An 11,269-nucleotide genomic window follows, 5' to 3' on the forward strand; every position below is an offset into this window, starting at 1 on the left:
TCCGAGGGACGCTCTGTGTGGCGCCTGTGTGCTCGCCACGCCTATGTGTGTGTGAGGACACCGCGTGTGGGGAACAGACGCTGTGTACCCCGTGGGTGCGCTAGTGATGCCCACGTGTAGGTCTGGGAGAGGCAGCCGAGTATACGAGAGTCACCGTATTTGTGACAACGGGACACCCGGGTGTGTCCGTGAAAGGTGCCAGGTGAGACACTGAGTATGTCTGGAGCATGTGAGACACTGTGTGTTTGTCACCTGTGTGTGTGAGATGGTGTGAGAAGCACCGTGCATGTCTAACATGTACATGTATGACTCTCTGTGTCTGAGACACTGTGCCTGCGTTTGGAGACACTCATGTCTGCGTGAGTGTGAGACATGTCTGTGTGTCTGGGACACTGGGTGTGCATTTGTAACACACAACTAAGGGTATGAAGTCCATTTTGCCTGAAAGACATTGTGACACACTTAAGCATGTATGCATGTGTGATGCGTTCTCGAGTGTGTGTATCTCTGCAGCACTTGTCTGAGTGCTGGGCAAGCAGGCACAGCTTGCTTCATGTGTGTGTCTGAGTGTAGCAAGTGTGTGAGTTGCACATGTGTGAGGCACTTTTGTGTGGCACTCCAGTCTCTATGACATCACTTGTGTATGTGAGAGATGCACTGTCTGTGCAACACTCTCATCTGAGTGACATTTGTACATATGTGTGTGTGAGCCACCATCCTGTGGGTGTTTTGTTTGAGTACCCACTTTATGCACAGCCTGCTCTGGGTGTACCTGTCTGCCTCACTCTGCAGCAAGTGTGTGAGTTGTGTGTTTGTCTGGGTAAGTCACTTCTGTCTGTGTATGCAGGTCCTGACTTTTCTCTTTGCCAGCCCCATATTTCAGTGTGTATGAACATGTGTGTGTGTCTCTGTCCAGGTATGCACACCTGACTGACTGCCTGTATGTAACATATACCTGCCTGCATGTGTACAAGCACAGGTATGGCTGTGTGAGTATGAAACCCAGGTACAACATGTGTGACTCTCTTCAGGGTCAGCTGCCTGACCCCCTCCACTTGCATGTGTGTGTGAGAGCATTGTGAAACCAGGGGAGAGTGGAGAGAACAGATATTGTAGGTGCCTGGCATTTGAGCAGGGTCAAACCATGACAGCATGGTCTGTGTCTGCAGGGGAGCAGGAAAACACGAGTCTCTTTCCAGTGCATTTGTGAGAGCCTTGAGAGCATGCAAGTGTGTGAGCACTGAACTCTATGCATGTCTTTGAGAGCCTTCTTGGTCCACAGGAGAGGCTGACTGCAGTACAGGGGCTGTGTGACCTGACTCCAGGATACACACACATGCATGTGTGTGGGGCTGCAGTGGGACTGCACTAGTCTGAGCACACCTTTCACCATGTGTGTGTCACCCAGTCTATTGTAAATGTGTCAAACCCTCACAATGTGTGCTGCTCATGAAACTTGGGCTGCATAGTTTGCCTCAGTGCAGAGTGTGTGTGTCCCAACAGCAGCAGGCACTTCTCTGTGGGCTGAGGGGATCCTCCCCTCAGGGAGGTGTGACACAGAGTGTGCATCTGTATAAGCCACAGTGTATTCATGCATGCTGGACTGGAGAACAGGAGATCTGTGTCAGTGATTATTCCCACGAGCATTACAATACAGTCTCCATATTCCAGTCATTAAATCCACTGGGTTGTGTGTCCTGTTCTGCCATATGAGAGTGCATGTTTGTATGCTGCACATCTGGGCGTGCAGCTGTTCCTGTGACATGTGGCTGGGACCTACTGCAGTGTGTGACAGGCATTCACCTGCTTGTGGCTGGTTGTGTGTGTGCAACTCCCTTCAGGTGCTGGGGCAGATCCTGCATTTCAAGGCACACATATCCATTTCTGTTCCAGTGGAAAGGTCACAGGTGCCTCTGAGAGCCAGTCCACAAGTTCTGCACTATTTGTGCTGTTTTGCTGGGAGCTCAGTCTATTTCCCAGACCCTGTATGGCTGTTAACTGCTATATGGCCTGTCCTGTTCCTAAGATTCTGATTTCCTTCTCTTCCATCTTTTATTTTTCCCCACAGAGAAAGAGTCTCCCATTTTTCCTTTTGATTTGTTCTTGCTTTGCAATCGCTAGTGAGGTGCAAGTTCAGACCAACTACCACCTTTGTGCCCATAATGTACTACTGTGTGTGTTTCCTGGTTGGGGCTGTACAGGTTTTTTATTTATGTGACATTTTAATGAAGTATTTTTTTCTCTCCCCCTCTCCAGCTGAAATTTTAGAAATTTACAGTACCTGTTTTTTTGAAGTGAGCACTCAGGTAGCCTGTGTGTAGCCTTTCTCCTAGACCTTTCAGAAAGTGAATTTCAGTGTAGCTGTCCATTATTTAGACAGCACCAATCGGAACTGAGCTCTTCGGGGTTTTTTCTTAGTATTCTTTCAAAAATTTTCAGCCTACTTTTCACAGTTCTATTTTTGATTCTCTGAATTGTGGTAAATTGCTTAAAATCACCCCCTTTTGATAAGTATTTAAGCTGATAACTACTGATCTATGATCCATTGTGTAGTATCATCACACCAGCTGTGCCTTGCTTGGCAAGATATAGTGGCACACATCCAGGTACATCTATCAGTAGTATTCTCCAGCAATGCCATTTATAGATGGCAAGAACTGAAATCAAAACAAAAAAAAATCCTATATTTTTCTTCAGCATATAAAAACCGAGCTTTGCTATGTTGCAACTTGGATCCAAATAGTTCAGAGCTTTCATGTAAACTAATTATTTTTGCTTTAAATTTTGCTTTTCTTATATTTGATATTGACAGAATTCTTCAATATGTTCTTTGGTTTATTCTCTGGTATTTTTTCCTCTACTTTCAGCTTGTTTTTTCTCACTATCTCCCTTTCTGATACTTTTTCAGGGTCCTGTTCTTTGCATGAACTTTCTTGATGGGAAAGCCTCTAGCAGGCTAGAGCTTTCAGGGTTTCAGTCCTAGATTTGTCTCTTTCCTGAAGCAATTGCAAACTTCAGCTTTTTAGCAGGTCAACCCAACTGTAAACACTTGCCTAATTTTTATTTTAAATTTTCTTTCTAAACCTGTTACTATGACTTGACTTCAGCTTGTGTAAAATGTTCAATCTGTAAGCAGAAAGGCTTTGTTCCTGTCAGAGGATGCCTTTTAGTCACTGGAGTCACACCTCTTGAACAGTTCCGTAAGTAATCCTCATTTCATTGTGCAGCTAATGACAAGGTTGGTCTCTTTGAGCTATGTCTAATCCTTCTCCTCTACTTGCAGGATGCCTTTACTTCCTGAACAGGGAGCAGCTCTTGCCAAAGGCTTGGTTGGACCTGTGTTGCTTCTGCATCATGTAATGTCTCTGTTGTGAAGGATGTTAAAGGAGGACAAGCTTGCTGTGTGAGGAAAATGATTTCTGAGCATAGGCATCCTTTTTACCTGGCATAAGATATCAGAGCCAGAGTTATTATGAGATACAGAAACCATCCTAGAAATATGCAGATTTGCCACTCAGGGGTACCAGGCACTGGCATGAACTGGTCAGCTTTCAGTCTTGGCCTTTTTTCCTACCATCTGTTCCAGCTCAACTAAAGCATCTCAGCTGTATGCAGGTGTTCCCTGGGCAGTACACAGCAGGTCTGACTGAATGTTCAAAACTGTCCCTCTGGCTGTAAGATCTGTCTGAATTTACTTCCTGAACCATCACAACTGTCATACTCTGCCATCTGTTCTAGCTGGGTATTCCACTTAGCAATGAGAAATCAATTCTAAACTAGTATTACATGCACATATTCTGTGCTAGTGTGAGATCTTTAAAGGACCTTTTTCTTCTCTCTGCCACTGAAGAGCCTAGGGTGAAGACCTAAGTCCTGGCCAACTAACTTCTTAACAAATCTTAGTGTCAAGAAATGCTATCTGTGAATGAGAAAGAACCAACTCCATATAATGCTGCAGAAAGCCTCCACTATGGTCATCCAGTCAGAGCTCATTCCATGGTTTTACAGCTTGTACTTGGGCCTTAAAATGACACCACTAAAACAAGTCCTATACAGATGGGCAGATTCCCTGAATAGGGATCTGAGAACATCTTGGGAGTACTAGAAGAAGGTTCACAGCTGTAGGAGCAGTATGGTCAATTTTTGTTTTATTTGGGTTTTGGGGTTTTTTTTGTTTGGTTTCTGTTGTTGTTGTTGTTGTTTTGTTTGGGCTTTTTTTGTTTGTTTGTTTTGTTTTGGGTTTTTTGTTCGTTTTTTTTTGTTTGGGGGTTTTTTGGTTGTTTTTTTTTGGTTTGGGTTTTTTTTTTTGTTTGTTTAAAGCAGTATTTGACAATCTGTCTAGCCCATGAAGAAGATCTAAATGACTCCAGCTGTCTTCATGAACAGATGCTGCAGAGTTCACAATGAGAATGGGTCAGCATAGGTGCACAGGAGAGCTTCATAACCATGATGGGTTGGGGATTCACATGAATAATTGATTTGCCATACCTGTTTTCAAGAGACAGCACCATCAGGTCACCTGAAGCCAGGAACCAGGAAAGAAAGGGACTAAAAAGAAACCACATGTAGCACTGGATCTTTAAATGACCTTTGACATCTAAATGACTAACAGAAATGAGTTCCAATTTTGGAGAGGAAATGTTCTGACCGTGAAGATACTTTCAAGTATCACAGAAGATGCTTTCAGTTGTTAAAATGCTTTAAAGCTCTAGTTTCTGGTGGAAGGGGCCATTCTCAGTGCTTTAAACAGCCAAAATACCAGAACAGATACAGGAGCTCAGAACAAAATTTCATCTGGTCTTCAGTCTCCTTTTGCTCAGTGACTCCCAGAGAATGTATGGGCAAGACAGTACACAGAAGTGCTTCCTGTGAATACTCTCCCACTGTGCACAAATTGCAGATTAGGGGTTTCCTAGACCACATATTCTTGAGCAGCACACTTGGAAATGTAGGTATCCAGGACATCAAATGTTCCAAGCAGAGGACTCGAATTTATGAGTCATGTTCATCTGATCGAATATGTGATTCAAATATGAATTTTAAAAAGCACTAAAGGCTACAGCATGGCTTTCCCTTTTATTTCTGCTTTTAGAAGTTTTTCAGATGGCTCTGCTGACCTTGGAACTCCCCTTGTACAAGATCAACATGAAAATGAAGTCAGATGTGCAGTGTCCTGCCTGGCTGTGGTCAAAGTAAAACTTTGTGATGTTCCAGGGCAGGTTTAGTCATCCTCGTCTTAGCAGTGCCCAGAGCTGTAGCTATTATTTTAGAGTCAGACATAAACAAAAGTATTCTCTTGTCTATAAATGGACAGTGATATTACATAAAAAACCAGCTTGTGGTGATTCACATGAGAATAAACTGGATTCTTCTGCCAGGATAATTCACCTGGAGAGATGACTGCTTCCATTCACTTCCTTTCTTGGAAGCAGGCTGAGAATAACAAACTGTTCCGATAACATCAGCCTGCTTCCAGTCAACATATTTCCTACTGAGAGGCAGGGCAGGCCCCACCCTGTTACAATGACAGACATGTAATTGGTCACAGAAATGTGACTCATAATTCTGACACTTTGCCCCAGAGTTAGGTGTCAGCAGCAGCCAGTTGTCACAAACCCCTGTTTGTTTGAAAGAGTGATGCTAAGCCTTCTTTCCAGCAATTCAGTGTTCACCTCTCACTTCTTGGGGCTCTGAAAAGCCTCAGTCACAGCCATGTGCTCCTATTAGATGGCTGCAGAATTTCAAATGAGAGTTTCCCTCTGTCTGTCTTGCTGCTATTTCTCTTTCTGCAAACAAAACATTTTTGCAGAAATGCAAAATTAGGATAGGCCTCATTTTAGACCATCTCAATGATTCCTAAACATTTATATTTCTTGAAGCAGACACTTTAGCCTTATCCTCTCTTCTTCCAGCTCTATAAACACTAGGTCATTAAATGTTTAATGGTTTTGAGTTTTTTGAATGTTTAACTATTTCATGCTAAATGGAAAAGTCATTGAAAGGGAGAAAGGCATTGTCTATAAATCATATAATTACAGTATTAATAACAAGCAAGCTGTGACTACTGGGATCTCAGCTTTTAAGTGTTATACAACATAAGACAAATAGTTCTGGATCTGACCGTCTGGCTTATTATCTTGTCTGCAGCAATATCTTACAGCAGAAGTTTAGGGAAAAGGACGGGTAGAGAGAGACATTTCTAAAACACCCTCTGCATTTCCAACAAATGATAGCTCATGTCTCCCCCAGTTAGAGGTGGTATCACATCATTCCATGTTCATTTCCATTATTTAGAGTAGCTATTTTTTTGAGCCCATGCAAACTTTTGGCATGCATAACATACTGCAGCAAGGGTTTCCAGTGCAGGAATGACATTTTGGAACCTGTTCCTTGCCTGTTTCATCTGAGGATTGTGCTAGTCAACAATCATAGGCTTAACCCACCCACAGTGACCTTGATCCCCTAAGAGTTGCACTGGACTCCAAACCTGAACCATTAAACTGAAATTTAGCTGAATATTGAGATGTGGGCATGAACCTACTTTAAAGGTCAAAAGGGACTTGTCCAAGATTATGTGGAGAGGCACTGGAAAACAGAAGACATCCCGAGAGGACTCTGAGGAAAGCACCCAAACTTTCCTTCAAATGTCCTTCTCTCTGGCTTAATATCAATCTCAGTGATATGATCTGGGCTTGCCAGATAATCTGCAACAGCTTGCTGGGTCCCAAAGCATCTGATCTTCTCTTCTGAGCTCATGGAGAGCTAGGCTTCTGGCCAGCTAAGAAGAACAATCCAGCTAGGCAGCCCTCCGGCCAAACTCCCTCCGGGTGTGCTAGTTTGGACGTTGATGTTTCCCTGACACTAAGCTTTCCTCTTCAGCATGAATTGCTCATTACTTGAATTCCATCAGGGATTTCTTATGTCATGAAAGAGTAGAGATTCTGCCTGAACACACTGAGCAGGACTGACTGCTTTCTGTGGATGAAGTTGTTGATCTGTGTGTGTGTGCCTGTATCTGCAGGGCACAGATGTCTCAGTGTTTGCCTCTCAATGGTGCCTCTGTTCTACAACCATCTGTGTATAAAGCTGCTATTCTGTCATGAACAATGACTCACACAGGAAAGTCTCGAAGAATTAGGCAAGAACTATGTTCATCCTGAGTAGTATTGAAGATGAGGATCCTATCCCATAAACTCTTGGAAACTCATCACTAGTTGTCCCTTGACAGCTTTAATCTTTCAAATCTGCTGTTGCTGACACACATTTACAAGCAGCAGGTTGGCAGCAAACTGTCTCTGTCCATGGGCATCACACATCCACCATTTGCCTCTGACAAAGACACAGCACAGCTCTGCTCACTGTGACCAGCTTTTCCTCGTTCCATTTGCCAGTGAGGATTCAACTAGTGACTCTTCCATCTCCCGTATTCTGAGCCCTCGCAGATCACTCTCTCCAGTCCCTTTTCTTATATTTCCAGGCTACTCCACTTCTCTGCCAACAGCAGTGGGTCAGTGGGAAAAAGTAGGGTCACTATTCCTGACACCCTGCAAGCATTACCTGGACCTGGAGCTGCCCAAAAGTCTGTGAAGGCTGCAGGGACTACCTGGGGCAGGGATCTATATTGGTATCAAAAAATCACAACAATCTTCACTTCAAATAGCTGGCAAGGTTTGAGTACTCAGGAAATAGCTGAAAGAAAGGAAATATCCAGAGGATTTTATCAGACAGTCTCCTGTGGCCAGAATGAATGGAGAAAGAAGAGTTTCTGATCAAGTGAACTTCTCTGACTAGTGGGGAAGGTTCTAATTTGTGGCACCTTGTCCAACACTGTAGATAGAAAATATTGTTCATATATTCCAGTGATGTAGAAAGGAAACTTTCTGAGGAATGCAGATTAATATGATCAAGAAAGTTTAAAACAAATGGTGATATATCCTTATAATGTAATCATAAGAAAATTCCAGATATGTAAACCATACACACAAAGAATACAATAAACACAATTCTTCAGTTGGACTAGAATTTACTTAGAAACTTTGTTCTTAGATTTTGATATTTCTCTAGGATTTTAGGTGGTTAAGCAAGGGTCAGAAGTGCCAATACATGAAAGGAAGCATGCTCCTGTGAATGTGAATGAAGCTGGGTGGCTGGAGGTGGACAGAATACTAAAATTAACAGATAAAATAATCACAGAGTGGTTGAGGTTGGAAGGGAATGCTGGAGGTGATGCTGGAGGTGACTTGGTTTAAATTCCCTGGACAAGCAGGGCCTTCTAGATCAGGTTAGTCAGGGCCATGTCCAGACAGAGATTACAAATCTATGCTGTGAAAATATAATAAAAAAAAAAAGTTGCCATTTTATCCCTGGAATCCTCACTTTGAGGACTCACAAACTGAAGGAGATGATTTGGTTGGTCACTTGGACAGTGTGTGAGACAGATGCCTGATTCCCATTCTGTCCTTCCCTGACCATCACCCTCCCTGCTCCCTGCATGGTCCTAACCTTGCTGTGCCTGGAACCAGCTCTGTGCTTCTCGACCTTTCCAGTGACTTGATCAGTCCTCAAACTGCAGAATGCAACTTGCTTCCTGCTAGATTAGTGAGTTCAGCTGAATCAGTGAAAAAGGTACATTGAAATTGCATCTCCTACTCCAAGCAGGGCTAACTTCAAAGCTGGATAAAGTCACTTCAGGGCCTTGTCCACATGAATCCTGGAAATCCCAGGAAATCCCAGGAAATCAGAGATTCTACACCTCGTGGGGCAGCCTGTCTCAAGGCTGCAGTGCTGTCCCTTTGTGGAAAAAGGATTTTGCTGGTTGGCAACATGAGACCATTGCCTCTTGTCCTTTTACTGTGCACTTGCAGGAAAAGCTTGGATGCATTGGAATTCTTATCCTCTCTTTGCAGCAGTGTCTCTCCAATGAGATCCCCCAGCCTTCCCTTCTGCAGGCCAAGCAAACCTAATGCCCATGGCAGCTCCTCACATGGCATATGCTCCTGCTGACTGACACTGGGGCTGCTGTTGGAGCTTCTCCAGCATGTCAGCATCTCCTATGCAATGGTGGGGGGGTGTGTGTGTTTAAAAACTGCACAGAGTATTGCAGTTGCAGCCTCACTGCTGTGCCAGGCAGTAAGGGAATAACCACATCCCTCCACTTGCTGACCACTTGCTGATGCAATCCCATGGCTGGTGGGTGTTTTTGCTGCAGGGGAGCATTGCTGACAGAGGTCCAACTTGTTCTCCACGAGAATCCCAAAGCCTTTACTGCAAGGCTGCTTGTTACAGTCAATTCCCAGTCTGCACTAAGACATGTTGTTTTGTCCCAGGTTGAAAAAATAAAGAGTTTGTATTTTTCACAGAATTAGGATAAATATGTGAGGTGAATTAGACCAAATTTATCATGTGATTAAAAAGGGTCAAACCCCAAGTCTTCTTGTGCTGAGCATGATGTTAATACAAATAGAGATCAACCATGGCACATGGGAGCACCATTTCAAACTGGAGAAATTGTTTTCTGCAGAAAGTTCTGATGTCAGTCACAGACTTAAGCAAAGGGGCTGTTAACTCTCAGCACAAATTACCCTTTTCCTACAGGCTTGAAAGAGAATCTTGTAGGGCCCTGGAATGAATCCCACTTCTATCCATTCCCCCAGGACCTCAAAGAAGGAGCAGGCACCATGCCTAGAGGGGATGAGCTCTATGTGTACATGGTGTGGTTTTAAATCAGCATTTTAATCCTCCTTTTGACTTTGCAGATAGGCAAACTAGCAAGAATTATCCTTCCTATATACTGAGGTAGGATGCAGCTCCGCCTCTCTTAATCACCTAATTTGTTACTGTTCTAAAATAAAGAGTCTTTTTTTATTTCCTAGTACAGGAGATATTTATATTTCATGTTACCTCTGGTTTGACTTAATGAAAAATAGTACATTTCTTGTTCTTGAAGAAATAAATAAAACTTATTTTGAAAACCTAGCAGTTACCTCATTTCAACTTCCTTCCAGCTTTCCACACTTTTTTTTAGGCCCTTTTTTTTGTCCTCTCAGTCCCTCTTCTATTTTCGAGAAACCACCTGCTTCTCTTCAGAATGCTAAAATGCACCTGCATATTCTAGAACTCAGCAGAGAGACACAGAAATACAAAAACCACTGAGCTGGGAATGGTTTAGAGTTGCCACTGGAAGTGTTGAGCACAGTCCTACATTCAGGCTCTTGCCAGGCTCTGGAGCCTCCATGCCTCTCTCCTGCTCTCTCAGTCTCTCTCTGTGGAGATATATGGCTGAACAGGGAGCAGTTTCTGAAGAGCAGATGACAGGAGTGTTTGCTGTCATTTTTAAGGTGGTGTGGTCTGTGGTCAAAAAAGGAAGCCAGCGAAGCTAATGCTTGGCCTCACACCTAATAGGTTTCTATACTGAAACACTCCTGCAGCATGACAGAGGATCCCACAGACTGATCCTCCCTGCTGCTGGCTAATGCCCAGCTAACACTGGCTGCTGGGCCATGCTCATGCATCTGGTCACTCCACCGCCTCTCCCTTCCTGGTATACTGGGACAAGCAAAGGACTCGGAGGGCTCTATAGATCTCATGACAACTACAAAGCACATCAGGAAGCTTCTGGGAATGCAAAGAAATATTCAGACAAAGGCTTTTCTTTCAGCTTTATAAATATGTTTTCAGCCATCATCATAACAGAGCAAAAAATAGCCCCAAGAACACTCCTGCAGAACAAACCTCCCATGCAAGAGCTGTTTCTAATTCTTTCAATTTTTTCTTCTTTTATGTACAAATAAGATCATTGAGAGCAGGTTTGTATTTGACAAAAGGATAAACCCTGCTAATCTACTGATTTGTCAGCTAGCACTGTGCTTATCACAGCACTGTTTGTTGGCTGGGGCAGACGCAGCCCTAATGTGCACAGCTGTGCAATGAAAACTGCATCATGTCATGTGAGAGTGTGGGCAGGACTTGCCACTTTGGGGGGTGGGCACAACAAGTGTTCAAGTCACAGACTGCTGTGTTTGTGATCAGGCTGTCCACATCCATCTCTGACAACAGACTGTGCCATGCTGGACAACAGGCAAGCTAGAGCCAGTGATGGCAGGTAGCCATGGAGCTGGGAAATGAAACAATGAGATTATTTTTGTTAGCTCAACAGACAGACCCTTGCTTGATGGCAGACCACTGTCCAATGGGGCGTCAGCAAACAGCATGCCAGAGAGTTTGGACTGGCACAAAGAATGTTCACACAAATGTGAACAGGAGGTTGAAT

Source organism: Lichenostomus cassidix, chromosome 18, assembly GCF_008360975.1.
Source record: "Lichenostomus cassidix isolate B80296 chromosome 18, HeHo_3.0, whole genome shotgun sequence".
Taxonomy (NCBI): domain Eukaryota; kingdom Metazoa; phylum Chordata; class Aves; order Passeriformes; family Meliphagidae; genus Lichenostomus; species Lichenostomus cassidix.